Raw genomic sequence first — 27,405 nt, 5'->3', positions numbered from 1 at the left:
AGAACGGTTCTAACCCAAATTCTGAAGGGACCAAACAGAGCAACCAGGAAGGAAATCTTAAAAGGCACCAAAGCCTATTTAAACAAATCTGCAAAAGATTACTGATTTTCAATGAAGATTCTCAAGCTAAATATTTTAATACAAAAAATTTAACTACGGCTTTTTTGTTTGTTTGTTTTGCTTTGTTTTTTGTTTGTCTGGTCGGTTTTGGTTTCACACCAAATCGTCTGTGACGTGATTCCCCAAGGACTTTTCAGGGAAAAAAGCAGAAAAAAAAATCCGTCCATATGTGACGCTTGTCACATGTGGTACAAGCTTGTCTATCCTCCAAAGAAAGCTTAGATAATGAGATAAAGGTAACCGTATTCCTCACTTCCATTTAGACTAAGTGTCTGAACTTGATTTTCTCCAACAGGGTCCAAACTGGCCTTTAGTTAAGTCACATCCACCTGACCAGATAATCAAGAAATGCTCTCAGACCTCAACTCTAAGACAACCCCACAGAATGGAATCTGCTGGAAGGTGGGCCTTTCCTGGCTCCTGTTCAAGGCAGTTTAGTCATTAAAAGTTCCAGGGAACATAATTATTACAGCGCATTCCCTAACAGGTGACGAGAGAACAGTCCAAAGACAGCTTTCTGGCCACTGGGTTTCACCATACACGGTTTTTACCACTGCGAGGGATAGAGCAATAATACCAGTAACTCAATAATACCCCATAATACCAGTAACTCAAACTAGGGGCTGAGGACAGTCTTGAAAATGGATCAGTCACATTGTGTGCTGGAACCTTTTGGAGAGCATATGGCCCAAGTGACCAGCTGACAGAAGAAACAGGATGATTCCTTTATTCTCTTGGGGCCAGTGTCACACGGGTGGTTAAGGACAGCATCAGGCCTACAATTCCATCTTTCTGCTCCTATTCAAGGGCTCTTTCCAGGGAAACATCAGTCTTGGTATCGGACCAAAAAAAAAAAAGAATTATAACCTACAGTTATATGGGTCTTCTTTGATTTAATGCAGTAACTCTTGGATAAGGTCAGGAACTGACTTGCATTGGCTCAAATAACCCCAACTTCCAAACAGGAGAGCCCACCTACCTCTAAAAGTCTTCACTTCGCATTACACGTGTTCCACAGGTGGACCGTGAGGGCAGGTACCCTGTGAGAAGTCAGATGCCAGGAAGATCACGGGCAACCCTCCACTGATAAATTACACAGTCCTCAGAGGAGCATGGAGACTGCTGATAACGCCAGTTCCCAGTTCTTTAAACCACAGTGAAGCGAGAGGAGAAATACCATCTCCATCGAGCATAAAGAGTTCCTGGAGAGTGTTCTGGAAGGCTGAAAGAGACACTGCCCCGTGGCACCGATAAGAAGAAGGCTGGAAGGACATGACCACTGGAATCTCCCTCAATCACAGTGTCTGAGTCACAGGTCACAAACTCAGCCTACTGCCAGAAGTTCACTGTGTGTCCTCGAAAGCACATCTTCTAACATACTCCCCGCATTCCACACGGCTGCATCCGGCCGCTCCAATCCCCTCCGCGCACGCACACCCCCGCCCCCAATCTCAACAACATTCTGCTCCGTCAACGACGGTAACATGAATCACATTCTGCCGTGAGACAAGAATCGGTGCTCAGAACGTCTTGATCCAGGCACGCCACACAGACAGGGAAGTTCCATCGCCTCCTAAGCGCCTTTCAGCTCAACTTGTTCGCCATCAGTAACAGTCCAGGTGCCTCTTGAGGGGAGGGGGTATCGGGTCTAACAAGGTGAGGGTCCCTTTCCCCAAACCTGACTCTAATTTCCTTACCACTAAGTTCCAAGGGATGGGCTCATGTTCATGTAAGCTGTATTTCAGACGAAAGGACAGCTGGAAAAATTACCAAGGTTGGTAGCATAACACGTGACATTGCTAGACTTGCATGTGGCAATGTGGCAGCTCAGGGCCTCTCTCTCTCTTTTTTTTTTTTTTTTTTTGTGGTACGCGGGCCTCTCACTGCTGTGGCCTCTCCCGTTGCGGAGCACAGGCTCCGGACGCGCAGGCTCAGCGGCCATGGCTCACGGGCACAGCCGCTCCGCGGCATGTGGGATCCTCCCGGACCGGGGCATGAACCCGCGTCCCTGCATCGGCAGGCGGACTCTCAACCACTGCGCCACCAGGGAAGCCCCCTTTCTCATTTTTTAGTTCACATAATTTTAATTGAGTTCACATACTTCTATTTTCATCTCCTCTTTTACTACGTGTGACTTTCTAGGTCATCTGCTTTGTCAGACACACCAACTCGGTGTCCTCACAGCCAAGGAGTTGACACGGCAGGCAACAAGTTGGTAAAGAAGAACTGACACCTCAAGGGCACAGAGGACAGATGGTGGTGGCCAGAGGCGGCGGGAGACGGGATGTGGGTGAAGAGCATCAGAGCTGCAGACTTCCAGCCATAAAATAAGGTAAGTCCTGGGACTCCCCTGGTGGTCCAGTGGCTAGGACTCCGCACTCCCAATGCAGGGGGCCCAAGTTCCATCCCTGGTCGGGGAACCAGATCCCACACGCCGCAACGAAAGATCCCGCATGTGCGACTAAGATCCAGCGCAGCCAAATAAATAAATAAATAAATAAATAAATAAATGAGTGAGTAAGTCCTGGGGATTCAACGTAATACATGACTATAGTTAACAACACTGGAGAGTATATCTAAACGTTGCTAAGAGAATAAATCTTAAAAGTTCTCATCACGGGACTTCCCTGGTGGCGCAGTGGTTAAGAATCCGCCTGCCAATGCAGGGGACACGGGTTCGAGCCCTGGCCCGGGAAGATCCCACATGCATCCCACGGGTGGAGCAACTAAGCCCGTGCGCCACAACTACTGAGGCCGTGTGCCACAACTACTGAAGCCCGCGTGCCTAGAGCCCGTGCTCCGCAACGAGAGAAGCCACCGCAATGAGAAGCCCGTACACCGCAACTAAGAAGAGTAGCCCCCGCTCGCCGCAACTAGAGAAAGCCCTTGCGCAGCAACGAAGACCCAACGCGGCCATAAATAAATAAATAAATAAAGATTTTTTTAAAAAGTTCTCATCACAAGAAAAAGAAATGAGTAACTATGTGTGATGATGGATGTAAACTAAACCTATTGTGGTGATCATATCACAATGTTTACATGTATCAAATCATTGTTACACACCTTCAGCTAATACGTTATATGTCAATTATATCTCAATTTTTAAAAAATGAAATGAAAATAAAAAAAGACAGTTGAAGGATGGAACTGTCTCTGTGGTTCCTGACCCTCCCCCGCTGCATCCCACAAGCCAGGAGATGTCTTTTCTCAACGGGGAATCAGGAAGAACAAAAGCCTTGCTCTCACAACTACTGTACTAAAGACACAATCAAGGAGAACCATTTCATTTAAACAGCACTCAACCGAAGGAGAAAAGAGAGAGAACGAAAGAGAGAAACAGAAAGTTCTGCACAACAGAGTTATTTCCGTAACTTGCTGGTCGCCCCAAGAGGTGATACTTGGCTGATGTGATGATAGCCAGTTCTAGGTGACACAGCATCCTCTAGAGCAAGTGCTTCCCCAGCAGCTTTTTAGGAGAAAATCTCTATTTGCTTGCTGTGCACGACGACGCGGGTGGGAATAGACAGGCTTTTTGCTCACTCACTCACAGCACCGTCCTCTGCTTGTCCTGCCAGCAAGTCAAATACCCTGATTTTTTTTCATACCCTCAACATTTCAATCACCAAAATAAAACAACACTTGTGTGGGAGGAGGAAGGCGGCTGTCAGGCTCTCAATGACACGGCTCCCTCCTCTAATGAGGTCAAAACTTTCTTTTGGCCACAGAGCAACCAAGTGTCAACACACTAAGTATCAGTCCCTGAAGACTGGAAACAGAATTTACAGCAAGATATAAAAGGCTGGTCCATGGAAACGTGATAAGCGACCCTTAACCATGCAGCACAACGTGCTCTGCAAAGGACACCGTGAACAACTGACCCATAATTACCGTGAGCTCGCTACAGTGCAGAGCAGAAAGGAAACCTAAGGCAAAACCTCTGCTATCAAGCACTTGCAGTCTTGCTGGTAAGGAAAAAGAAAATACATGCGTAAGAGAAACAGTGGGCAAAAGGCCCCCTGGAAAAAAAGAGTATTAAGCTCATAATGGAAATCTCCTAATAAAAAACAGATTTTCCAACACCAAATAAATGGTCCATTTATTAGGCTGTGCAATAGCAAAAGAAAATTAATAAAACTTAAAGAATTAATACAGTACAAAGCCAATGAGAATAAGTCACAGAAATCATAGAGACCTAGCCAAGACCCTTGGGTTGTAACTTGCTTCCACACAGCCATCTGTGAGAGATTGAACAACTCCTTTTTCCTCGGGAGGGTTTTATGTCTTTATATGGAAAGGACTGCCAATTGCCCTTCCCAGTGGAGACAGTCCTGAGAGACGTGGTACTCAAACTTCAAAGCGCACGACAGTCACCTGCAAACTGCATTTGTGCAGGGCTCTTCAGCCTGGGCACATGTGGACCCAGGCCAGGTAATTCCTTGTGGGGGACTGTCCTGTGCACTGTTAGATGCTGAGCAGCATCCCTGGCCTCTACCCACTAGATGCCAGGAGCACCCTCTCCCCTAGTTAACTACAACAGAATGTCTCCAGATGTTGACAATGTCCCTGGGGGGACATGACTGCCCCCCCACCTCCCCCCACTACCACCTCCCCAGCTGAGAACCCCTGTTCTAAGATGGAACCAAGGAAGCTACATATTTCACAAGCACCTGCTGCTTCCAACATCCACCTACGGGGCTATTTTCCTGGATACAACTGGGTGCATCAGTCTCGTCCACTGGGGTCACCTTCCTTCCCAGACACCAACAGGGCAGAGGGTATCACAATCCCACTACTTCCCTCTTGCCCCCTAGCACACGTGCCTTTTGCCCCCTTTGCTGTGTGACTCTGCATGACCTCCCGACTAGAACAGCCCTCCCCAGCCCATGGATGGGGGATCTGGCCACGTCCCTTGGTCTGGTCAACGAGCTTGAGTGGGAAGGACAGGCAGGGGTTTTAAACGTGACTGCGTGATGTCACCTGGCTTCTTCTTATACCAGATAGGAGGAGCAGAAGTACATGCCCCAAGTGGCCACTAGCCTCAGAAGGAGGAGATCAGGAGCTCAGCCCTAAACCCAGCCCAGAGCCTGACCAGGCCTCCCTGATCCCACCCGGCTGAGTGCGGAAGAGCCACACCTCACCACCCACCGACCAGTAAGCAAGAAATAAGTGCTTGGTGCTCTTTTCAGCAGCACATATATTAAAACTGGAAAGATACAGAGATTAACATGGCCCCTGCACAAGGGTAACACAAAAATTCATGAAGCATTGCATATTTTTGATGGAAACTAAACTTTCGGGGGTGAGCACGCTCCAGCGTACAGAGATGTCAAAATATGGTATTGTACACATAAAACTTACATGTTATAAGCCAATATTACCTCAATTTTAAAAAATTCTGTAAAGAAATAAGAGCTTGTTTCTGTAAGCCTTTGTATGCGGGGGTGCTGTTTGTTACGCATCATCAGCAAAGCAGAAAGCTGACTAATACACTCCCCAAATATTTCTGAACCAAAATGCTGATTAACAAGTGGATATTATTATGACTTTTCTGTCCCCACCCCCACCCGTCTTCCTCCACTCTTTTATGGAGCCACAAACCCACCAGTTCAGTCCCCATAAAGGCACACATGGTATCTCTCAAGTCCTAGGGGCCAGGTCCCACTCTTCTCACGTCATGGTGGTCTTTCCCACAGCGGACTCAGACTCTGAGACACTAACTCCAGGGAAGAGTTCTGTCAGAGTCCCCGAGAGACCCTCAAACTGACAGTGGCAGGGCCACCCACCAACTGTGGAGTCCTTGGGAAGGAGAGGCTCTAGACATACAAATGCGTTCCATCAGCACCAAAAATCCCAGGTCCTTCTGAGACAGAAAACAACCGGGTGTGCTCAGAGGTAAATCAAGACTCAGCCAGTGGCTGCACCTCAGTGAAAGGCAGGCACACCAACCAAACAGCTCCATGACTTCTGAATCATTCAAGAGACAAACAGCAAATATTAAATAAATATACAAACCCTGCAGGGTTCAGAGGAACAAATTAAGAGACAGAAACAAAGGAAATAAGTCTCCTTGAAGACTGTTCATGGAGCCAGAGAATAATGGCCCCCAGAAAGTCCCATGCCCTAATCCCTGGGCCCTGCGACAGTGTTACCGTGCATGGCAAAAAGGACTCTGCAGATGTGATGAAGTTAAGGATCTTGAGGAGGAGAGATTATCATGGATGGGGGGGGGGGGGCAATGTAATCACGTGAGCCCTAAAAAGTGAGCAATCTCTCCAGGCTGTGGTCAGAGAGAGATGTGACCAAAGAAGAATGATCAGAGAGATGCTGCACTGCTGGCTTTGAAGATGGAAAAAGGGGCCATGAGCCAGGGAATGCAGGAGGCCTCTAGAAGCAGGAAGAGGCAAGGACTGGCTTCTCCTGAAAGCCTCTGGAAAAGAAGGCGGCCCCACTGACACAGTGAGACCCACCTCAGACTTGTAACCTCTGGAACTATAAGATAACAGCGTGGAGTTGTTCAAGTCAGGAAGTTTGGGGTCATCCGTCCCAAGAGGGACAGGAAACTAACACAGTCAATTATAAGATCAACCGAGACAACACACATGACCTTCAGCCTTACCAATAAGCTCTTTGTTCAAGGCACAGACACCCCAGAAAGTCGTGCCTATGGATAGCTGGAGAAAAATCAGCCTCCATATTCTCTCACCTGACCCTGGAATGGTAATTTATGGCTCTACACAGGCAGAAGGCTTATAAATACAGAAAAGTAAACAACTCTACGACTCTGTTTCAGTCTAAGCCGGCGTTGTGGCTTCAGGGAGGCCCCAGAAAGCAGCCAAAGTCTAGCTGGTTGGAACCCCATGACCCCAAAGCAACTTCACACTACCCCCTTGGGAACTACAGGCTTCCTATGTCTCACACCAAGAAAGGACCCTCTAAAATCCCATCCAGGGACTTCCCTGGTGGCGCACTGGTTAAGAATCCGCCTGCCAATGCAGGTTCGAGCCCCGGCCCGGGAAGATCCCACATGCCGCAGAGCAGCTAAGCCTGTGTGCCACAACTACCGAGCCTGTGCTCTAGAGCCCACGAGCCACAACTACCGAGCCTGTGCTCTAGAGCCCACGCGCCACCACTACTGAAGCCCACATGCCCTGGAGGCCGCGTGCCTCAACTATTGAGCCTGTGTGCTGCAACTACTGAAGCCCGTGGGCCTAGAGCCCATGCTCCACAGCAAGAGAAGCCACTGCAATGAGAAGCCGGTGCACCACAACGAAGAGTGGCCCCCGCTCGCCACAACTAGAGAAAGCCTGCACATAGCAACAAAGACCCAATGCAGCCAAAAATAAATTTAAAAAATAAAATCCCATCCAAAAGGCAGCACAAAAGAGGGGTCAGCAGGTACAGCTTTAATTGACCAAAACTGTTTTCTAGGTTGATCTTTAGGGGAAGAGATGGAACAACTAAAGAGAAGGAGAAGGCAGATACAGTTTACGCCCAATTGGAAGCTGAACTGGAAATGGTTTTATAAACATTGCTCCATCTGTGAACCGTTTTCCATTTCAACGTAATCTGAAAGGAGCAGCCCGTGCCCCGGGTTTACCCAGCCCGTAACATTCTCCCACCTGATTCCCCACCCCAGGCCCCAAGCTCTCCTTGATTACCCAGAGATTCCACAAAACATTTACCAAGAAACTGGAATAACACACACTACAACATGGACAAACCTCAAAGACCTAATGCTAAGGGAAGAAAGCTAGACAGCAAACAGTACATATTGTGTGATTCCATTTATAGAAAATGTTAAGAGTAGGCAAATGCACAGGGACAGAAAGCAGATCAGTGGTTGCCAGGGGCTGGGTGGAGAGGGGATTTGGGAAGTGATCGCTTAATGGGTAAGGGGTTTCTTTCAGGGTGATAAAAATGCTACAGAATTAGACAGTGGTGATGAGTGCACAACTCTGTAAAAATACCAGGAAAGTACTGAGTTATATACACTTTGAATGAGTGAGTTGCATGGTATGTAAGTTATATCTCAATAAAGCTGTCATATTAAAAAACAGAAAAGAGAGAAAGGGGAAGAAGAAACAACCACTAGGATGTTAGCCAATGATTACAAGTCACTGCAAACTTTAAAAAATTTAACCACCCCAAGGAGGTTAGTTTACTTAACAAGCCTGGATTCCTGCGCACCAGCCCACTCCACAGTAAAGATTCTGAAACGCCTGAGCAGAGGTCGGTAGCAAACCGTGACCAGAGGTGGTTTATGGAACGGGCTCAGGAGCAAAGTGGGACGACTGGGGTTCACGATGAAATGCAGGAGGATGATTCTGCAGAAGTAACAGTTCTCAGTAATTTAAAGCAACTCGCTACAATGAAAGTATTCTCTCTCTCCAAAATAAAAAAATAATTGTAGGGCTTCCCTGGTGGCGCAGTGGTTGAGAGTCCGCCTGCCGATGCAGGGGACATGGGTTCGTGCCCCGGTCCGGGAAGATCCCACATGCCGCGAAGTGGCTGGGCCCGTGAGCCATGGCCGCTGAGCCTGCGCGTCAGGAGCCTGTGCTCCGCAACGGGAGAGGCCACAACAGTGAGAGGCCCGCGTACCGCCAAAAAATAAATAAAAAAATAATTGTAACAAATACACTGGCTACGGCAGCAAACGTCTGCTGATAACGTCTGGCTGCTCCAAGTTCACCGATGCAGATTAGACTCCTGAAAAGCAAACTGAAAGTAAAATACATTTACTGGTTTGGGACTGGCTGCTTCAGATGGGAGGGGGCGGGATGGAGAAAGGATGGATGTTGCTCCCCTGTGAGAGGAAAGGTGGGTGAGCAGCCTTAAGATTCCAGCGGACCCAGCAGCAAAGGGAGCCCCTGGCGCGGGGCCTGGGTCTGATCCCGCCCCACCTGGGCTTGGACCATTTCCTCAGAAGGTGACCCCAGCAACCGCAGACAGGACACAAGTTAGATCCCACAAGAGTCGGCGGGGCTATCACGGCTGGCATTTGGCGGTCATCAGCAAGCCGACCCACGCATCCCGAGTTACTCTTGGTATTAGCCCCTTGACATAATAAGGAAGCCAAGAGGAAAGACGGACACATCCAAGCATACAAAAATGGGAAGCCTGGTGATTAAGACCATAAGCAACATTATAAGGAACCGTCCAGGACAGAAATATTTGCAACAACTAACAATCACAGTCTACAAAGACTTCTAAGGCATGTGTGGGCCTCAGACCAGGAGCGTCAGCATCAGCTGGGCACTTGCTGGAAATGCAGAGCCTCAGGCCCCACCCAGATCTACTGACTCAGAGATTCTGGGGATGGGGCCTGGCAACCCGTGTTTTCACAAGCCCTCCACAGGGTGCTGGGACACAGGGAAGTTTGAGAACCACTGGTAAGGTCACAGAAATATTTAGAGCAGCACTATTCATAATAACCCCCAAAATGGAAACAAGCCAGACGTCCAACAGCGGGTGCATGGATCAACGGTGGTGCGTCCATACCTGATGGAATCCTACCCAGTTATAAGAAGGGATGAGTTAGTGACACAGGCCACAACGTGGATAAACCCGAAAATCACCATGCTGAGTGAAAGAAGCCAGGCAAAATAATCAGGACATACAGTGTGATTTCACTGATATAAAATTCTAGGATATGCAAATTAACCTGTCTAGTCATAGAAAGCCATCAGTGGTTGCCCAGAGGTGGAGGGAAGCAGAGAGAGATTACAGAGAGGCACAGGGAAATGTGGAAGCCACGAAAATACGTGTTATCTTGATATGCACGTGTCCGAGAAGCCGGCACCACAACCAAGACAGCAAATATAGGAGAAAACTGATGAACGTGCACACCTTACATACGCCTGGTTTACTGTACTTCAATTTTACCTTAACGAAGTGGTAAAGAAAGCAAGCAAGCAGATGGAGCAAAACCAGTGTAATATGACCCCATATAGATAAAAACGCAGGACTACACAGCTGTACGTGGACAGCTGAACATGCCAGAAACAGAATCTACCACATCACACTGTGGACTGTTAATATCGGTTATTCTAAAGACACAGACCTACTAGAGAATGGACTTGAGGATATGGGGAGGGGGAAGGGTAAGCTGTGACAAAGTGAAAGAGAGGCATGGACATATATACACTACCAAACGTAAGGGAGATAGCTGGTGGGAAGCAGCCGCAGAGCACAGGGAGATCAGCTCGGTGCTTTGTGACCGCCTGGAGGGGTGGGATAGGGAGGGTGGGAGGGAGACGCAAAAGGGAGGGGATATGGGAACATATGTATATGTATAACTGATTAAATTTGTTATAAAGCAAAAAAAAATAAAGAAAAATTAAAATATATATATATAAAAATAAAATAAAATAAAACAAACTAAGTGAAAAAAAGCAAGGTGCAAAATACACACACACACACACACACTCACACACACACACACAAATATCGGTTATCCTGCCGGAGACGCTGGAAGTTACAACCCCACAGTGCGGGGATTCAGGGAAATCAGCATATTCTTAGGTATCACCTTAGAAACAGGAACAAGCTTAGAACAGGAAAAAGAAACAAAAACCAGAATCTGTTCAGAGGAAAAGCCTTGCATTTTGGAAGCCCCCAGAGCAAGGCCGGCTGCAGGGGTGCAGGCAGGCAGAGGTCCCCCGGGTAGAACCAAGCGCCGCAGGGGTGCAGGGCAGCTCCTGCTGGGAGATGCAGGACAGAGAAGGGGACGCACGCAGGTAAGCGGGCTGGGGCCCAGGCAGGGGGCCCTGAACTTCTCAGGGGGCTCAAAGGTTGACCAGATGAAGAAAACAAGGGGTGGAGGCCTGGCTATTATGACACCCTGCGCACTCTGCACTCCGGGAAGCAACTGAAAACCCTATAGAAACCAAGAGAAACCAAAACCCTGGAGGGCCGTAAGCAGATGCACTGAAAGGCTGGGCTCACAGCAGCCACTCCCTTCCAGCACATTCATCACAGTGTAGACTCTTTACTCAGGATCTTTCGCCCTCCTTTCTCAGTGTCTGGGGAAGAGATAAGGGTGAAGTGTGATTTCCAGATCAAAGCCAAGGGGTGGCCCCAGACATCTCGTGTAATTTCGCTGTTTATTTGTAAATGAACGCTTCTAAAAGAATTTATTTTCCCTCTGAAGTTAGCTCCCAAAACCTTGCTTGTCCTTTGCTATAAAAAGAGATGCATATTTCCCTGGACTGTATGAGGACGGAAAGCTTTCTGAACTTCTTCTGTAAGTCTGATGGGGATTTTAGTCCTGCAACTTCACTAAGTCTTTAACCACGAGATTCAAGCTTCTAAGGCAGGGTACTTGACCTCGGCACTAATGACCTCTTGGGCTGAGTAATTCTTTGCGGGCCTTGGGGCCTCATCCCCTGCATGATAGGACGCTGGGCAGCGCCCCTGACCTCTATCCACTAGATGCCAGTGACACCCCTGCCCCACTGGTAACAACCAGAAAGGCCCCCAGACATTGTCCAGCGTCCCTTGGGAGCAAAACTGCCCTTGGTGGAGGACCACTGAGCTAAGGTATATCCCGACCAAGATGGAACTTCCGTCAAAGTCAAACATCCAATGCCATGAAAGAAACAGGACAGGATTTCAAGAAGGCGGCAGCGGGGGCATGGACGGTTGACTGCCCTATGGCTGTGTCCTGGGTTCTCCAGGGACTGAGCCCATCACTGTAAACGCAGCTCCTTTTCCAGACTCCTCACCTGTCCAATGCAGCCCTTTATGCACGATTCTTCACGATTAACACGACCCTAAATATACGATGAACTCCTCTAGCTTCACAGTTTGCTGACTACAAGCAAACGTTTCTCTCTCTTTTTTGGGGGGGGGGGCGTGCCGCAAGGGCATGCGGGACCTTAGTTCACTGACCAGGGATCAAACCTGTGCCCCCTGCAGTGGAAGCGCAGAGTCTTAACTACTGAACTGCCAGGGAAGTCCCTAAACGTAAACGTTTTTGTCTTTTTACAGAGCTACTTACTTCCTGCATGGCTCCACCTTGAGAGCCTGCAACCAACCCATCACTATCCTGATTCTACACGGAGGAAACCAAGGCTTCTCTTCCGGTCCTGCACTCTCCCTAGGTACCCCTCTCCTGGAGAGGGGGCGGGGAAGGCTTACTAAATCACCTCTCACCATCAGGTTCTGAGCAAAGGAAAATCTACAGAGACAGAAAGGAGATTAGTGGCTGCCTGGGGCTGGCAGGGGGAGCAGGAATGGATGACTTGACATTCCTGAAGACGTCAGTGATCTTACTGGGGAATGAAAATGTTTGAAACCTGGATGATGGCCGATGACTGCACCACTCGGTAAACTGACTAAAAAGCACTGAAACTGTACACTTGAAACGGGTGCTTTTTATGGTATGTAATTTATACCTCAGTAACACTGTTCCTGAAAATCAACTAGACCTTAAATGGGATATAGAGATCTTCATGAAATTTATCACCGCAAGTGGCCATCTACAGCCATCCCAAGGCAAAGCAAACATCTATGGCAAACCCAAATGAAACAAAGTATCACATAGCTTGCAAAAGGAAGGACAGCCCAACCTGAATCTACAGCGTGTCCAACTCAATACTAGGAACTATAGAACAACCACACTGCCCAATGCCAGCGGTGCGAACAGAAATTCTACTCTGATGGGCATCTGGGCCATCAGAAACCCATGCAGAAAAATACATTTCTTGTCCAAATATAGAACATTCAATGGAAAAACAAACACAACAGGTAATTCATGAAGGCTGAACATACTCTTAGATAGCAAACTATGAACCAAACCCAAACTTCCCTTAAAGCAAAAGCCACTCAGAAAAATGGGACCCCAGGGCTTCCCTGGTGGCGCAGTGGTTGAGAATCTGCCTGCCAAAGCAGGGGACACGGGTTCGAGCCCTGGTCCGGGAAGATCCCACATGCCGCGGAGCAACTAGGCCCGTGAACCACAACTACTGAGCCTGCGCATCTGGAGCTTGTGCTCCGCAACGAGAGAGGCCACGACAGTGAGAGGCCCGCGAACCGCGATGAAGAGCGGCCCCCGCTCGCCGCAACTAAAGAAAGCCTTCGCACAGAAACGAAGACCCAACACAGCCAAAAATAAATATAAATAAATAAAAAAAATTTAAAAAGGGACCCCAGCTTACCCCTCTATTGTGCCAGGAGCTGAGAAAATTAAAATTCACAAAGGACAGCTTATTCTGTGCACCATTTCATGTTTAAATATGAATTGGGAAACAGTGAAAAACATACAGTCTCTGGTTTTATTCAGTTCACTTTTCTGGAAACACAGGATGATCAAAAAATTACATAATGGAATTAAAAACTATTAACTATTGGGTGGACAGGAGCTGTACTGGCTGAGAGAAAAAGGAAATATTTCCATGAGCTAATCTTATTCTATATTTAGTTTGAGTACAGTAATGTAATTAACCAGGGGTGTATAATTTTGCTAACTTCAAATTTCCAGTTGTAAAGCCTCACATACAATTACTTGAACTACAACTGATTTTTATTTTTGTGGGAAAATGAAGATAGCTCATTTTAATAACCCAAGCTTCCCAAGAAGTAACTGCCTTCCTTGACAGAAATTACATGAATGGTAATTCACAACACTACAAACTCATTTGCTTTTAGATCTTCCCTCAAAGGTTAGCATACTTGGAGATTTCATGTCCCGTTGACTCAACCATTTGGTGCTACTATTCCCCTACACTCCTGCTCTGTACACCTGTGCCTCTAATTCCCAGAGAGTATACATAGATCTCTGCACTTCTTGAGTACCTGAGGTATGCATTCAGGAAATAAAATCAAATTTTGTGCCCACTTCGGCGAACAGTCTCAGGATGGGGCTATTCTCTGATACATCTCTGAATATTATTTAGGGTAATTTGGCCGGCAAATAATCAAATGAAAGAAAACACCTCCTGTCCAGACCTGAAGCGATTGACCAGTGTCTAGCTGACCTGCTGGCAATGAGAAGTCGGGACCTGGACAAGGCTCAAGGAAACCGGCTAAAAGCAAAATACTTTGTGTAATTTCTTCCCCCTTAGATGGGCAGGCTACGGGGCAGATAAAGGACATTCCCAAAGACTTTCATTAAAACTAAACTTGTTACGGGAGCTTAAATGTCCTGATCTCTGGAGAGCAGAGACAAAGGTGCATCATGTAGATGTCAAAAATTCTACTTCCTGGGAATTCCCTGGCTGTCCAGTGGTTGGAACTCCGTGCTTTCACTGCCGAGGGCCTGGAGGGCCTGGGTTCGATCCCTGGTGGGGGAACTAAGATCCTGCAGGCCACGTGGTGCAGGCAAAAAAAAAAAAAAAATCTCCTTCCTGCTTCTCCTCTCTTCACAGTAGGTGCCTTCTGAATATTACTGTAAAGAGAAGCAATCTTTTTTTTTTAAGTAGGAGATAAATATATCAGTTTACCAAAGGACAGATGAATGTCCATGTGGATCCTGACGAGCGTGAAATGACATGTGGCCCTGGTGCCCCAACGGTATGGAGAACAAGACCAGCGTTGGCTGCAGGCATCTGCATGCACAGTGCACGTCTCTGCTTCCCTTTACATACAAACCTACGCTGCAAACTCAGTACCTACAAAGGGAAAAATAGGCACAAACACCAAAAATCATACACAGCACCGAAGCTAACGTATCAATCATTTCAAATTAAACAAACAAAAAGGCTGGTGTGGAAACCTGGAACTGCTTGCGGTCGACATTTAGTGTCATGAAAACCAAAGCTTCAGCCATTCTCAGCAAACGACCTCAGCCAAAGACCTGAAGTTTGGAGGTGAGTGCTATGTCTCACCTCCACAGCCCACAATGTGGTCTGGGTTGTGAATATAACTTTTGTATTTATTTACTCTCTGTAACACCAGTAATACAGCATCAACCAAAATGACAGTTTTCTCTTTTAAAAAGCCTCTAATGTGAAATGCAAAAAATAAAAAAATAAAAGATTTAATAACAACCATGATGGATGAAATATGTTTCTGGAAGAAAACAACAACAAATAAACAGCCAGACTGAAGGCACCGAGAGACTTTTATCACAACCCAGTTCCAGCGCTATCTCACATCTTTTAAAGTCTGAATCACGTATTTGACAAAAAGCCTGGTTCTTGGGAGCCCTGAGGGCATCCGTCAATGAAAGCAGCTGATTTATAAACAGAATTAAGTGATTATGAAAACACTGCGGTGTCATGAAATGCTTAAAAAGCACAGCATTGTTCCAAAGTTTGCTCGTGCACCTGCAACTGAGATATTGTCATCTGGTTCTGAAACACAAATATTTTTTCAGCTTTAAAAACACGCACAATCCTGTACATCCAAAACGTGCACAGCACCCTGTCAACGTATCCTCTTTCTTCCCCAAATCACATCATTAATAGCTGTGCCTCTGGAGGGATGTCCAATCTTTAAGCTGGCAGATCTCAGTCACAACACATGTGTGTGTACACACACACACACACACACACACACATCGTGGCAGGTGAAGCCAGAGGGAGAAAGGGGAATACATCTGTGTCCCACTTTATTCAGGGACTTCAATATCAGCCCCTCATCACCTCTGGGGACCCCATCAGTGATCTCTAGACGCTTTTTCATTGCATATGCCTCTCAGTGAAAACCTTTTAAGCATGAACTCCAACTCATGTAATGTATTGGCTAGAGACAACACTCAAGGAACATTATATGCATTTTTCATAGACCACAAATAGACATTTTGTAACTATTAAATAAAAATAAATAAACAGAGAACTTAAGTTTCTTCCTTCACTCCAGTGAATCTCACTGCCACTGCCAGAGGGTATCCGGTCCCCTTGGGAGCCCACTTCGTGAACTGAAACCTGAGAGGAGGCATTTCTGTCACCCTCTGCCCCAGCTAAACATGGAGACTACTGGTTTCAAGGAAATGTATGAGGAGGTCCGTGAAATTTATCAGAGTCCCATGAAATCTATCAGGCAAGTCTGATTTCCACAGGCCTCTCCCCTTGTTCTCATCTGGTCTACAACAATTTCTGTCATGCACTGGACACATGAGATCATTACTTCTTGTTTTCACCAACTTCTGAGCTGGGTGCCCCTCCAATGCTGTTTCTCCTGGCAAGGCTCTTTGAAGAATTACACTCCAGATCTCTGGAAATTGCTGAAACTGGCACAGAATCATCGTGCATCTTAGAAATACAAACCTAATGTGATAGTTTTTCATCATCAAATTAGGAGTTAAACCAAAGCGTGTCTCCCAAGACTGACCTGTGACTGTCAGGAACTGGCAACCTTGTTTTTACGTTGATAACTGTGAACACTTGAGTCTTTACCAACACAGAGTTGGCATTCAAGTTTCAAGGGATTAAAATGCCTGATTAGACTCTGCTGGAAAAAGAACCTAAGGCAAGGACCCAAGTTTATTGTCTTCCAAATGAATCAAATGGTAGAGACATCAATTCTCTACTCAGTTGCTTTTCTAAATACAACCTAAAACTCGGCAACCACCTGGAACTTTATAGGTGCTGAGAACTATGTTTGCATACCGGTGCTACAGAGGTCTGCATCATATGAACGGGGTTAACATCCCTCCAGCTCCACTATCTCATTTCTCATCTTCAAACGGATGTCAAGATAACAAGCATACCTCGAAGGGTAGAGCTGACCCGGCTAAGGCTAAAAATCACCCCAACGCACTAGAAACAAAAAGCACTGCTCAGTTACACAGAATTTTCTCCAGTTCCCAATCATGACTTACATGGTCTTACCATATTAAAGTATTTGTTATTACTGATTCAAGAAATAAAATGGCATCACATACAGTAAGCTTCTTTTGCCCAAATTTCCATCTATCGGAAAGTTTAAACAAGCAGAAGTGCTTGCAAACTGGATACCGGATGTTCACACAGACTCTAAAGCCCAATGACAACGGGCAAGTCTGTAACAGTTATGAGTCAGGCTCTCCAAGAAGTGGACAGTGTCCCCGTAGCCTTGCTCCAACATGGATGAGGTTGGGTGTCCAGGTTGCAGTAGACATGAGGAAAAGTCTTCAGTATCTTGGAGAGAGAGAAGGTGATCTGGCCGGGGCGGGGAGAGTCCTCACCTCCTCCTGCCTCTGTATTCTCCCTGCGGGTTGGCGGTAAGTGTTCCAGAAAGGAAAGTGCTCGGGGCTGGCTATTTGAGGTCACATTCTGGATTCCAGGCTCAAGAGAAGTAAGCAAAGAAAACTCTCATGTTTTCTTTTCAGTATTCCAGCTCCATCCACCCCATAGGAAAAAATGACAGGAATTCAAGGCAGAGACACTCTCTTCAAGAATAAACACTATGAATTTTGCCGTGAGCATTGTTTGTGCTTATTTTACAGGGTCTCCTGAGACTGGGAAACTACAACACTCATAAGACTTATTCAGAGGCACCCCACAGCCCAAAGTGTCTTCTGAATTGCTGGGGGTTTTTTTTACAGTAAAACATGCAACTAACTTAGCAATGTTAAGTTGAATACTGTTTATTTCAATCATGGGTAAAATGACAGTTAAAGCATGGAACATAGTTTATCCAAACTGCTAGTTAATATAAAACCACCATAATCCTTAACCTACAAAAGTGTTTTAAAAAAAAGAGCCTACGCAACATTTAACGTGTGCCTTTTCCACATTACAATCCGCACGCACAGGGTAGGAGAGGCCTCAAGATCAGCTCATCCAGCCTTTCACTCTACAAGTGAGGACACACACAGGTTCAACAACTTCACACAAGCAGGCAGGCAACTCAAGGCAGGACACAAGTGACCAAAACACCAGGCGAAGGACTCTCTAGAAAACATGATATTCCTTATTTGATCACAAACAGTGAAATTACGACCCAAGGTAAAATTCAGGTTAACAACCACATAGAAACACAGACGCAGGAATTTATTTCCACAACAAACCAATGCAAACACAACTGGATATTTTCAGTGCACTTTACGGTCACGTCATCAACCCACTGGGAAAACCACGCCTCTTAACGTGTGTCCTGTTTTTGAAACTAAAGACATGAGTCTAACCTACTGATACATTTTACATAGTACTTGTTCCAGAAACAGTCTCTGAAAGTGCATCCAAAAATGTCCCACCTCAACTGATTCGGCAGCACGGATCAGCTGGTACAGGAAATGCGCAAATCCTACAGGCAGCTCCAACAAGACACCTGATAGTGTTTCACTGTGATTTCTTACAAGTATTAAGAAACTCTAAGTTTTGGCTTTTCCTTGCTTTTGGTAAAATCCACAGTGCAAAATCATTCTGAGGAAAACACACTGGCCCAAGTGTGCTACAGTAAAATATTCATGAGTCAAGGAAGGTGCTGGAAGAGTGGAGAGAGTCACCATTAGGCATTTCATCCTGAGTTAAAATGCGATTACCAAGACCAGGAGAGCAGGGCTGATGGGCAGGTGGCCCAGGTCAGGGAAAGCACCACGGACTCCTTCGGGGGGACGGAATTTAGTTGTTTGGTAACCTGATGATGGTGGTGGTTACAGAAATTTAAGCATGCTGAAATTCATTATTTATCATATAGTAAATTTAGGAAATATAGAGAGGATATATATGTGTCTGTATATAGCACGTGTGTGTGTGTGTCTGTGTGCGTATGCCAGCCCTGAAATTTAACTTAAGGCGGGGAGAGAGAAGAAAAGCAAGCAAGCAATTGATGGAGACCACCGTAACTAAAAAAGATATATTATTATTGTCATCATTGGATATTTCCACACCAATTCCCAACTTCAGAGTAGAGGAAAACCTAAGGACACTGGGCTCCAAGCATGATAATAATCCTCCTTCTGTTAATACAAGCCTGAGAAACAAATTTTATTTTCTTTCTCTCTCAAGAAGAAACCTAAGGCTAGAGAAGGTAGCTGATGTGCCCAGAGGCAGTGAGCGCATGGGGAACTGGCTGCAAACCAGGTTTCCCTCCGACCACGTCCCCGACCCCATGACCACAGGAGCCCACGGGGTCCCCAACCAGGCTGGGCTTGGCGCTCCTCTGGGGGGGTCACAGGACACGGGGCCACGGGCTGGCTCAGGAGGACCAGGCTCCAGGTGCCAGCAGTGCCCAGCCCTGGAAGAGGGCCCCACTGCAGGTCCGCACCCAGCTGCCCCCCGCCGTTCCCGAATCAACGATTCACAGGGGAGGACAGGGCCTGAAACAGCAGCCAGAGTCCTGCGAGCAGCAAACACCTCCCGCACTGACTTGTCCCCGCCCTCCCAAGCAGGGCGGTGGAGGTTACCCCAAGGCCAGGTTAACCGACATTTCGCTGGGCACAGAGAGGGTCCGAAAGCAGTAGACAGGAACCGGTGTTCCCCTGATAAATACCCAAGGCCCAAGAAGCCGACCAAAAGTGAGACCTGGTCCATCTGCAATGACATCAGCAAAACCAACAGGAAGGAGCCACGCAGGCGCGCTGGCATCGGGGGCTCTAAAATACTCGAGTTGACTCGCAGCCCCCCCCACCAACACCTCCCGGCCTTCCACCGCTCCCGTTTCTTTCCTCTCAAAGGCCACCCGCTTCCCACCGCCTCCTTTTCCTTCTCATTTACTTCCTAATGCATCCCAAAACGGCCTACGGGAGCCTTGAGAACCACAGCGCCGGATACCTATCTTGACGTCCACCTGCCCGTGGACCTTGCTCGAAACAGGACTGCACGGCTGACAGCAGAACTCAGGGCTGGTGTCTGCAGCCTGGCATCATGGGCATCAAGCGCCGGGTTGTTCTCTGGGGTGGGTCTGTCCCGTGCCCGGTGGGATTTTACGCAGCATCCACGGACCGCCCCCCCCGGATACCAGGAACATCACCGTCCCCCTCCCCCAACAACTTGTGACAACCACACGTCTCCAGACATTGCCAAAAGCTACTTGACGGTAGAAGACAAAACTGCCCTGAGAACCGTGGGCTGACTACAAGCTTCTAGAATTCAACGCTGCAAATACGGTCCCCCTGAACAACCATCTCGTCTACCTTCGTGTCTAAGACCCCCTTTCTCTCGAGCCTGCGAGTCACGCTCCAGCTCCACCTCTTCCCTTCCAACTACCAAGAACAAACCAGAGCCGTGGAAAATGGTACCCAACTTCCTCTATCAGAAGAAAATACTCTCTCCTCTGTTTTCAAGTTTAAATTTGCTCCAATTTAACTTTTCAATGGCTTCCAGTTCACATCTGCAATCTTCAATCAGGCAGCGGATTCCCAAAAAATATTGGATGCCGGCGATAAATGCACAGAAGGGCTTTGCAGGAGGCGGCCACCTCCATGGCCAAGTTCCCAGGGAGCACATTCCTTAATGACTGCATTCTTCCTCTGAGGTTTTAAACTCATTTTCTCAGAGCAGGCTCTCTTTCCCTCTATAAACATGTTGACTGTTTGTCCCTTCCCACATCCAGCGTTTATTTTGGTTGCTGGGTCTCGTTCTGCTAATGTGGCCAGGGCCATCCAGTTGGTCGAGCCCCATGGAAAGGATGAACAGGAGGAAAGAGCCAAGGAGGGCAAGACCCGAGGGAAAAACTCACATCCAGTCTCCACTCAAGAGGCCAGTTACTTCCTTCACGCTAAAAATAGTTATGGAAAAAAAAAAGTTTATCTTTCCAACTTAAAAAAAAAAATGTTTACAAAATGACTTTAGTCTTGCTTCCTGATTGAAACTATTTTTTAAATGTCTCGGGTGGTGAAAGATTAACAACTTATTGGAAGTCACATACTCTTCTTTTTTAACGGAGAAAAAGGAGGCAAATGCAAGGTATCGGGGACACCACACCTTGGACAGTCTCGCCTCACAGGGCAGAGCGATCGTGCTTGTCCTCTGGCCCGGGTCAGGCCTGGCAATAACCACGTGTGCAGAGCCCAAGACCCAGACACCTGGCGGAAAGCTCAAAGGGGGGGCAGCCTCAGGGTTGGGGTGTGGGGTCCTCCCTCCCGGTAGGTAACTGATGAAGGGTCTGAATTCCTGACACTCAGGACCTACGTGAGATGGCTCTTGTGGGCCTGGCTTCCCTCTGCAGGAACCCATTTCCCGCCTCTGGAAGAGAATCATGGATATCCCAGGTGTCTCAAAGGCTTGACAGGCCACAGCAGTCCTGAGACAAAGCAAGAGTGAGGACAAATGGCAGAGGGGGATCTGGGAAGTCACCTCTCCCACAGATGCAAAACTGGGGTTTTCCCCCCAACCACAAATTTCTAATACGTTGCTATAAAAAAAATACAAAAGACTATGCAAAGAACACACCAACTAAGTTAATAAAAATAACATCCTGACTCAGGGACCGGTATACAGGAAATGGCCAGCACTCAGCCACTTTTTAAAAATACTTTGACTATTGTTAAGCCTCACTTTGTCGGAAGGATTCCTGATCAGCCTTTCAATAGCAGAAGATTTTGCCCTCAAGAAATTAAACCTTAAGACTTAAGACATAAACCTGGGGGGAGGGGGGGGTAGCCCATGGCGAGCAAGGCTTTAAACTATCAGATAAGGCCTCTAGATCACCTAAGGCCTCTAAATCACCTACATGGGGCTTCAATGACGGTGACACCTTGGGCTCCCCACCATCCCAAGAAATGTTCGCCACGACACACTCAAAGGCGGGCAACGTGGGGACTGGCTATGCCATTTTTCAGGTGGGGAAACTGAGGCACAGAGACACTAAATGCCATGTCCAAGGTTAAATACTCAGTGAGAGACTCCAGCTTGGAGTTCTGGTTTTCTAATCCAAAAGTGATCCAAACCAAAAGTGATCCAATCTAATAAACCACAGCTGTCAATCTCACTGAAATCACTTTCCTAGGTCACCTGCTAGCTGAAATGGGCCTGCCTGCCTTTTTTTTTTTTTAAAGTCTACCAGTAAATTACTTCAAACTCTTACAGCCTCTCCCCTCCTCCCACAAAAAGTAGACTAACTCTCTTTACTGCCTTCTTTATTAATCCTTACTTGCAGTAACTATAGAGAATCTCCCTCCAATAGAACGTTCTGCAAGTTCTGCACTGTCCCAATATGGCGGCCACGAGCTACACACATCTATTGAGTATGTGAATTATGGGTAGAGCAATGAAAGAACAGAACTGTTTATCTTAGTAACAACAGAATTGTTACTGAATTTTAGTTCATTTGAATCTAAATATGCACATGTTGGCTAGTGGCTGCCACACTGGATAATTAAGCTATAGACGAAAACAAATCTTTCCACTGTGGTGGACATTTCATGATTTCTGTTGACATTCATCTAGGTGTATAAACAGATTTCAGTGTAGGTTCTTCTGTGTGGGAGAGAAAGAGAGGGAGAGAGAGAAACTGTGTGTGTGTGTGTGTGTGTGTGTGTGTAATTTAACGAGCTTGTCTCCAAGTGGGAAGATTCACACAATGTATACACAAGAAGGCAAAATAACACCAAGCTTAAGAGTTGGGCTTTCGGAATCAAACAATCCTCCCTCCACCATATATGAGCAAGTCAGTGTCCTCTGAAGCAGAATGGAAATAATTGCTGCACACAGGGCATTAAGTGCCTGTAAAACCCTCACTGCATGGCATTAGAGTAACATGAGGATAATTATGCTACCTGCACAATACCAACAAGTAAAACTTACAGGCAGCTTTGTAGTTTTCAAAAAACTTACACGTACAGTCCCTCTTTCTGTCCTTGCACTACCCAATGAGTACCACGATTTCAGTTCCCGTTTTTATTTTTACACATATAGAAAACGACACTCAGAAAAGTTACAGGACTTGAAGATCAACGGTAGAGCACAACAGGATGGGCCCTTTCACTAGTTCAGGCCAAACGGGGACAAAGGCTGCTTTTCTAGCAAAGCGTTAAGTGTCCTGATGCAGGTGGACTCAGGGGCTCTTGCCCTTTCTGCTGGCTAGCGCTGAAACCCTCCCAACAGCCCACCCAGGTAGATTCATGATGCCATCACAAAGATGAGAAAACTGAGACTCCCATGGTTAAAGGTGATATTCGAGACCAACCAGGACACCACACACTTCATTTAAACACCCAAACTTTCAGGAGGGGTGAGCTTTCGGAGATTTAAGGGTCAAGGTGCGAAATTTAAATGGGGGGTGTTGACAATTCCTCGAGTGACTTAAGCCCCGGACAAGCCAACCTCAGAAGATCCAGTGACACACACCCTGCTGTGCACAACACCAAATCAACACCTAAAGTCTCCATTTTCGTCCCACAGGTGTGTGTTCCCTTCAGGTCTGGAATATCCTTAAGGGGCTATCTTAATAAGTGGGCCAGGTGATGCACTTCAACTTACATCCCTGGATTCATTTTATCCAGCTGGGGGGTTTTCCACGAAAATCTGCCATACGTTTGAGATATTAACATCCCTTAACATAAAAGCGTCATCTTCACGTCTCAACTGTTCCATACTCAACACTCGCCCCCCCACCCCCACCCCCCATCGCGTCTTTCCTAGGAATGACTAGTTGTAAACTTTTCATAAAATCGTCCTGGGCCATTTCCCACCCCGAGGCCACCGCTCAGGACTGAAGAGGGGCGCTCCCCTCCCCCTCCCAGGCTGGAGTCCCGCCCCTCCCCTTTCAGGTTAACCCAGGGACCCAGGCGCCGCGCCTGGAGAGAAAAACATCCAGCAGTCAGGTCAAACCACATGTGACAAAGCAAAGCAGAAACCGTGGCACAAGGAATAGAGCATGGAGTTTGTTTCTTTTGGGGTTATGCTCTACAACATCAACTACAGAAAAGAAAAAAAAAAAACCCACCTCCGACTCTAACTTTGTGGGATTTCCAAAGCGAGGGGCTCGGAGAACGCGAGGCCGTGCTAAGAACGAGCCCCGGCGCGGGCCTCACCGCGCACGGACAGCGCACGTGAAAGGCAGGCCCTAACCCAGCGCCCGCGGGCCTCTGACAACCCCCAACTGTCACAGACCCGGCGACCTCCGGCGACCCCCGAAGACGCGCCCCACCCCGTTCCGAACACTGGCCCCCGTGGGCAAGGTCCCCCTGGGGAGCAGCGCCCGGGACGCGAATCTGGGGGCACCCCTCCCCCAGCCCGGGAGCAACAGGTCTGCAGCCTCCCCAGGCCGCACTCCGCAGACCCGGCGAGACCAGGGACGCCCCCCGTCAGCCGAAGTCGCCCCCAGCCCGCGCTCCTCGCTCGGGCTGGGGAGCTCCCGACTTCCTTGACAGTTTCTGCGCCTCGGAAACTGAGCCGCCCAGGGCCCGCGCCGCCGCGCTTTCAGCCGGCCCGGGACTGGCCGGCCCGCGCCCGGGGATGAATGGGGCTCCCCTCCCCCCACGGGGGATCCCGCGGCGGCGCAGGTCCGTCCAGCCAGCCCCGGGTTGGGCAGACAAAGGGGCACCGGGGGACAAACCGAGCACTTCCCCAAACTTGCCGGCCGCCTCCCCCTCCCCGAAACAAAGGAGCCCCCCAGCCTCCGCCCGCCCCCAACGCGCCGGCACTTTGGGGAGCAGCCAAAACGGGGTATTGTGCAGCCTGCAGAGAGCGCGCCGCACCCCAGCCCAAGCCCGGGAGACATTTGGGGACCTGCCCCTCCAGAGCCCCGGAGGCGGGCGGAGCGTGCGGGCGCCCCGGGCCGCCGGCCTGACCCCGGAGGGAGGGAACCGCCGGCCCCCACGCGGGACAAGTTCGCGCCCCCCCGCCCCACCCCGCGCCCGGCCGGCCGAGCCCCGCTCACTCACCTCGCCGCGAGCAGCGCAACTTGCGGCGGCGCCGCCGCCCCGAACCTCCCTCCGGCCGGCCGTCGCCGAGCCCGGGCCGTGCCGCGGCCGAGGAGGGCCCGGCGCCCGGAGCAGCCGCGCGCCGCCCCCGGGCCGCCCCCGCCCCGCCGCAGCCGAGTCCCCGAGAGGCGCGGGCGCTGGAAAGTTTCGGATGCCGAATGGCGGCCGAGGGCGCTGCGGCGGCGGCGGCGGCAGCAGCGGCGGGGCGGGGGCGCTGGCGGCACCTCGCTCCCGAGCGCAGAGTGCGGGGGGGTGGGGGGGGCTGGGGCGGGAGCGGTGGCGGCGGCAGAGGGCGGGACGGCAGGAGGGACCGGCACGGGCAGTGACCTCCGGGGGGAGCGGCCGCCAGCGCGCCGACCCCGGCCGGGAGGACTGCCAGGGAGGCCTTCTCCGCCGCCGGGCCGGCCCCTCCCCCCACTGCCCCAGCCCGCACCCTCCCCCACCGCTCGGGGACGGGAGCCCGGGTTCCCCCCCACGACACCCCAACACGCCCGGGAGGAGGGGCGCGTCCCAAGCTGGTCCCTCCCCCACGGAGGGTGAGGACACCAGGCCTGCCCTCCCCCACAGCCACGAGGGGGAAAGTCCGCCCCCAACACAGCCCCTCCCCCAGGGCTCCAGGGAAGACTCGCGTCCCGGCCCGCCCCGCCCCCACGGCGGGGGAACCTGCGACCCTCCCCTGTCCCTCACCCCTGACTCTGCTCTCCCCGCCGCGCCCGGAGTGGCTGAAGGGAATCCGGGTCTCCCTAGTGTATCCGAACCCCGTCCCTTCCTCGTGGCCTCCATGCGGGCGGAAGGAGACGCAGGCCTGTGCCCACCCCGTCCCAGGCCCGGACCCAGCCAGGACGGGACAGGAGCCCTGTCACCAGCACCGCGGTTTCCAGGGGAGGGGGGAACCGGGCCACCGCTCTGTTACCCTCCCCCACCTCCAAGAAGCAGCCGCCCAGCTGCCCTAGCAGAACCCCTGCAACCTGCCTGAGGACGCCGCTCCCTCAAAATCGGCTGCCGGGAGGGCACCCCAATGGTCTCCCCTCCTCCCCGGAAAAGTGGGGGCCCAGGGGGAGCCTCGACCTTTGCAAAATGCCTCCAGCGAAGAGCCGGCAGTGCGTGGGGAGAAAGAAACTCGGGCCCAGCGGGGTGGAGGCTCCCGGCGGGGGCAGGGGGAAGAAGCCAGGCCCTCGGGCCTTCTCACCCCCGCCCCCGCCCGGAGGCGTCGGGCCTCGGGCCCCGGCCAAGTGCTAAGGTTGCCGCAGCTCGCTCGGCCCAGCCCTGGTGAACCCGAGGCCGCAGCGCTCCTGCCTTCCCTCCTGCTTGGTGACAACTGCCCCCCACTCGAGGCCTGAGTTTACTTAAACAGACATCTGCACCCACCCGCCGACACGGCACCTTGGGTGTCTGCTTTGCGGAACATTTTAGAATAAGTTTGCCCCTCCCTGGAGCTTCGCCCCAAGAGCCCAGTACACACTCAGCGTTTTACACTGGAACCTCACTTGCTCCTTGCTGGGACACGGGGCCATTTGCTGTACTGGTTGTGCGGAGAGGGGGCCCGAGGTGAGTGTCTAAGGGGCTGGTCCTCCATCAAAAAGGCAGACTAAAAATTATGCTGCCAAATATTGCTGTGAAACGTCAGTGATGTAAAACGACGGTTGCCGCACATTATTATTAGAGCACATCAATAAAAGATACACTTACACAGTCTCCATAATTGTGAATCAGCAGAATAGATTTTGCCTTATTTTGTATCAGTTGCCATTCAAGGCCCCCCAAAAGGACGTGGTGGGACCTTCCCTTGAGCCTGCCCGTCGTTGCTTCCCGGGCTCCCTGGGCTTGTGAGGACTGATGCTGAGGTATTAACAGGCAATCGAAAAACCAGGGGGGCAACAGAAAACCCGAGCGAGCTCCTGATGCAACCCTGCCCCGGTTACACGTGCTTCCCTTCCCCCACCGCCTGCCAGTGGAAGCGCTGCGTTTTTTCCGCCTGTAGGGTCACATTGTGGTTGATTGATTCTCCTTTCGCCTTGCTCAGTCATTCAGATTTGGAAAGTAAATAACAAGTTGACATCATTACAGCTCTCGGCTTTACTGGGACATGGCCCCCGGCTACCGCACACTCTCGAGTAGCCGCGCAGCCAAACTGGCCCTCTGGCTTGCCAGCCTTGCTTGTTAGCCGCTTGGAAATTCCGAATTGAACACGATGAAAATGTTCCTTGGTATGTTTTGATTACTTGGCAGACGCCAATCATTTAAAGTATGAGAAAGTGGTGGAAATCCTCGCTTCTAAACTAGGACCCGGTGTGACCACTTTTTTTTACAGCTGGTCTTCCGTAGCTAACAATGCAAGGGAGCTTGGAATCCATCTTGCCTGTTTGATCGCGTCCCAATAATCCCAACGGTCTTCTTGCAAGTAAGGAGTCAAGCACTTTCATCACAGACTCCTAGGAGCCCCCAGGGACTTGTAAGACCTCAGACAGGAAAGGCGACCCCCTACATTTATCCTAATAACACCGAGAAATTCCACCTTCTGAATGCTAGATGGGTGGTAGGAACGTGTTAAATTA

The 27,405-nt window shown here is 49.5% G+C and overlaps 1 protein-coding gene across 4 annotated transcripts in view; it reads right to left on the bottom strand.

Moving 5' to 3' along the window:
• TBL1X (transducin beta like 1 X-linked) overlaps nucleotides 1-26,652 on the bottom strand; it is a 224,290-nt gene extending 197,638 nt beyond the window's left edge. The window contains exon 1 of one of the 4 annotated variants that reach the window (XM_082610656.1): nucleotides 26,540-26,652. The gene's annotated coding sequence lies outside the window, so the exon portion shown is untranslated. Of the gene's footprint in view, nucleotides 1-24,811; nucleotides 24,903-25,918; nucleotides 25,941-26,539 lie in introns of those variants that run through there. The other 3 variants (XM_082610657.1, XM_082610655.1, XM_082610654.1) reach the window with 3 other exon arrangements.
• Nucleotides 26,653-27,405: the final 753 nt, after the last annotated feature.

This window comes from Mesoplodon mirus (genome assembly GCF_964341445.2).
Source record: "Mesoplodon mirus genome assembly, chromosome: X".
NCBI classification, from domain to species: Eukaryota; Metazoa; Chordata; class Mammalia; order Artiodactyla; family Ziphiidae; genus Mesoplodon; species Mesoplodon mirus.
The sequence above is the reverse complement of the archived record's forward strand: the minus strand, read 5'-3'. Positions and strand labels throughout refer to the sequence as shown.